Genomic DNA, 4,388 nt, shown 5'->3' with positions numbered 1-4,388 from the left:
GAATACTGGTTGACCAAATATCTGGGCATCCCATGGCTCAGCCAGGTTGACACGTAAAATTAGCCATCACAAATCTATAGCCCATTTTGAATAAATTTCTGTATGTGGTGTGAGGTAAGAAGAACTGAGGTTTTTGTTTTGTTTTGTTTTTCCAAATGGATATCCAGCCATTCCAGCACCATCTGTTGAAAATATTATCCTTTCCACATTGAAAACCTTGGCACCTATGTAGAAAAGCAACTAAATGGGTCTACATTTGAACTCTCCATTCTGTTTCATTCATCAATACGCCTATCCTTATGCCAATATTTACTGCTGTAGCTTTTAAGTCTTAAAATCTGGTAGTATAGCTCTTCCACCTTTTTTCTTTTAAAACATATTTTGGTTTACTATGAGGCCTTTGCATTTCCATATAAATTTTAGAATATGTGTGTCAATTTCTATTTTTAAAAAGCCTGCTGGCTCTTGGAGGAAGATGCGGTCCCTGCAGCAGAGCCTCGGGCCACTGGCTCCTGCTCCTGACTCACCGCTGTTCGCTCTGGCCGAGGAACAAGTCGGTCAGGAAGCCGCGCTGCAGCCATGGCTTTTAAAGATACCGGAAAGACTCCCGTGGAGGCCGAGGTGGCGATTCACGGCATTAGAATCACCCTCACCAGCCGCAGCGTGCAGTCTTTGGAGAAGGTATGTGCTGACCTGATCAGAAGTGCGAAGGAAAAGAATCTCAAAATGAAAGGACCGGTTCCGATGCCTATCAAGACTCCGAGAATATTCTCAGACTACAAGGAAAACTCCTTGTGGTGAAGGTTCTAACGTTTCCAGATGAGGATCCACAAGCGACTCATCGACCTGCACAGTGCTTCTGAGATTGTCAAGCATATCACTTCCGTCAGTACTGAGCCAGGAGTCGAGGTTGAAGTCACCATTGCAGATGCTTAAATCAACGTTTTTCATAAATTGATAATCAGTTGTTAAAAAAAAAAAGCCTACTGGTATTTTGATTGGGATTTCATTAAGTCTATAGATCGATTTGGGGAATATTAGCATCTTTAATAGTTCTTTTTTAAAGTAATATTCTAACTTAATAATCTGAGGGTCCTCATTGTTGATGCTATTCGTAACAAATGATAATAAAAAGAAAAATAGCTCTAATTTACTGAACTCAGCCTTGTACAGATACTCTCTCTACATAATTTCACTTAATAATCCCAACAATCTTATGAGATAGGTATTATTATCCCCATTTTTAAAAATTTATAGATGAGTAATGATTCTGAGAGGTGACGTAATTTGCCTGAGGTTACAGTGTTAGCAAACAGCAGAGTTAGGATCTGAACCTATGGCTTCCTGACTCCAAAAATCCATCCCTTGTCTTCAAAAACACTACGGCTGTTTTATATTATATCTCTCGATCCCCACCTCCTCCTGTCCTGATTTCACTCCCACCTAACTGACTCCTTAGTTAACATTTATTAAGCACCTACTGTGGGTGCCTGGTGCTGGGCTAGGTGATTTATGCCCAGTAGCTCATTAACTCCCTCAAAGAGATACACATTCGGACGGATCTATGGGCGCTTGTGTGTATATACATGCCTCTTCCACAAAAGTCTCCCGTGACTGGAGTGAGGTTCTGCCCACCATCAACTTGCCATAAAGGCAGGAAGCAGCTGAAGGGGGGCTCCTAGGCCTGGCTGCCTCCCCACAGCAAGCCCCAGGCCTCTGGGTTTCAGGAGCCTCTTGCGTAGCTGCCCTGTCTAGTTGCTCACTGCAGAAGGGCTTGCAGATTTCCACCTGCAGGTGAATGATTTGGTCCTTTTCTCTAACTCTCAATAAATAAGCAAACTTGCACAAACCAGCCAAGACGACTCACAGAGGACCCATCTCTAAGCGTGGGAAACCAGCGCTGCTATTTTTAGGTAACCCACTTGCTCTGCTACCTCACCCCTCTGTGGATAGATTCCTTCTGCTCGCACAGGGCTCGCTCCGAGGAAGCAGGTTTCCTGGACACTATTTCATTCCCGGCCACTCTGATGTATCTCCCTACCCCATCCGTCAGCCTCCCCATGCCCAGGCCCTCAGGTCTGGATCTGCCTTTCAAAGGCCTAAGAGGGAGAACAGCAGTACCTGAACTCCAGTCACCGTCCATAGCAGTAGCAACTCCTCTGTACAAAGTCCCCACTCTCTCAATGTTAAGAAGGAACTTGCAGGCACACAGGGTAAAATGGCAACTTGGGGGCACCGTCATCTGTGTGCCATACTTAGTTAGCAGAGAATACTTAGACACCCCAGTTCTGGTGTCTGGTGCAATAGTAAAAATTAGGGAAACATTTAGAGGCAGGCCAGATGTGAGCCAAACAGAGTCCTTCAGGCATTTACTTCCTCATTCAGCAAACATTCATGGAACACTCATTACAAGGTTCCTGGTACAATATTAAGTTCAGGGAATGCAAAGGTGAACATGACACAGTCTTTGGCCTCAAGAAACTTGCTATCTAGTGCACAGGCTACAAAGAGCTACTTTAATAGCAGGAGGAGATTCCAGGAAAGAAAGAAAGAAACAACAGGGCAGAACAGGACTCACCAGGCAGGAGGTTCACCCAGAGAGCAGAGGGATATCCTGTGGTCCAACTCTGCTCACAAGGAAAGGGTGGAGGGTGGAGGATGGACCGGGCCAGGAGAGGGCATGGCCACGAGCTACTTTGCACCACAGCTTACTGCCCCATCTGCAGTGAGAGATCGTAAGCAAATAGGCAAACTCCATACGTGCACAATGTAGATGACTTGATGGTGCTGCCAGTGGAATGGGTTGGCCAACCTTCCTATTTGGTTCTCTAAAATCGGGAACTAAATGATGGCCTCAGACCTTGGGAAACATGGTGGTGCCCCTCCTGCAGGATATTTAAAGTTCCTGCATGTGACATACTGAAGAATATGCCTTGAGAACTTTAGGGCAGAATTGGGGAACTCAGGCAGACAAAAGAAGACACTATATTTGTTGACTGTGCATTATCCACTGAGCAGTGATTAAGGGTAGGCAGGGCTGGAATCAGGACCACCTTGGGTGCAAAATTCAGTTTCACTACTTCTTACTTGCTGTGTGACTATGGGCAAGTTATTTAACCTCTCTGAGCCCCAATTTCCTTATGTATAAAAAGGGGCTAAAATACCTTCTCCCTAGTTATGAGAAACAATGAGGCAAATGAATGTTAATCTCCCATTCTCTGTGCCCCGCCATGCCCCTATCCCATACTTGTTGAATAAATGAACGAATGAAGTACTACCGATACTTCAAAAAGCACCCATTGTCATTATTATCATCATTCAAATTCCCACCCAGGGCTTCCCTACTGTGCATGTTTTCGGAGCTTTTGCAGAAAGCCAGGCAATACAAGCACAAGTGTAGCTCTCCGCCAAGGGCTGTCCGCTACTCAGAACGTGGCTGTCTTCTGTCATCTCCCCTTTGGGCTTTGGACCCAGGTCTCCTTCCTAATTCCAGCCAACAGTTTTGCACAATGAGCAGAGAAGATCCTGGCCTGCACCTCTCTCTCTGTCTCTGTTCCTATACCCTCCTCCTCCCTCCTTTATTTTGGCCCAGGAACATGTCAACAGCAGTGGGAAGTAACCTAATTAGTAGTTAGTTGATAGACTGCCCACCCTCATGTCCCACTGGCAATCCAGCAGCCTGTTTCTGCAGACAGGAAAATATTTCCTTGCTAATTAATCTGAGCACAGGGATTTGAGTTTGGACCAAGGCAGGGAAATCCATCTCCACGAGTCTTGTTCAATTGCATCTGTTTCTCCAGCAACCATTTCCTTCCCTGCGACTCCCCCTGCTCCAGCCCAGCCCTCTCCCATTTCATCTTCTACCTTTATTAAGGCTGGTTACCCTGATGACTTTCCCGCCTGCCCCCCGTGGCCCCTCTCATGAAGAGGCTGCTTGCTCTCGGAGGACTTGCTTTGGGTTGATTTTCCTCCAGCACCGGGTGCTGCCCAAGGATAGGAGAGATCATGCCCCTCAGCTCGGGGTGGATGGGACTCCAACGGCCCCGTCTGTTCTGCTCCCAGGCCCCACCAGAATAGCACGCACCTCACTGCAGTGCCCCCTGCCCCCGCAATCCACACTGCCAAACAAATACAGACATCTACTGTCATTTTTAAATAAGGCTCAACTTCTGTCTCTGGGCCCTGCCCTGGTCCTCTGCAGAATCGTCTATTTGCATCCGAAGTGGTTCCTAAGAAAGGGTAACCGTACACATCATTTCACATATGTTTCCTCCCTAGTCTCTTCTGCTCGGTCCTGTTATGTCTCTAGGACACACGCTGGACACAGGCAGTGGGAGGGGGACACACGCTGGACACAGGCAGTGGGAGGGGGACTTGGGTGTGGATGG

General features: G+C 46.8%; 1 pseudogene; it reads left to right on the top strand.

Moving 5' to 3' along the window:
• Positions 1-508: 508 nt before the first annotated feature.
• LOC101289753 (40S ribosomal protein S20-like) lies at positions 509-936 on the top strand (annotated as a pseudogene).
• The last annotated feature ends 3,452 nt before the right edge of the window (positions 937-4,388 follow it).

Source organism: Orcinus orca, chromosome 2 (assembly GCF_937001465.1).
Source record: "Orcinus orca chromosome 2, mOrcOrc1.1, whole genome shotgun sequence".
In the NCBI taxonomy this organism is placed as follows: Eukaryota; Metazoa; Chordata; class Mammalia; order Artiodactyla; family Delphinidae; genus Orcinus; species Orcinus orca.
Note: the sequence above shows the minus strand (reverse complement) of the source record. Positions and strands in the feature narration are given on the sequence as shown.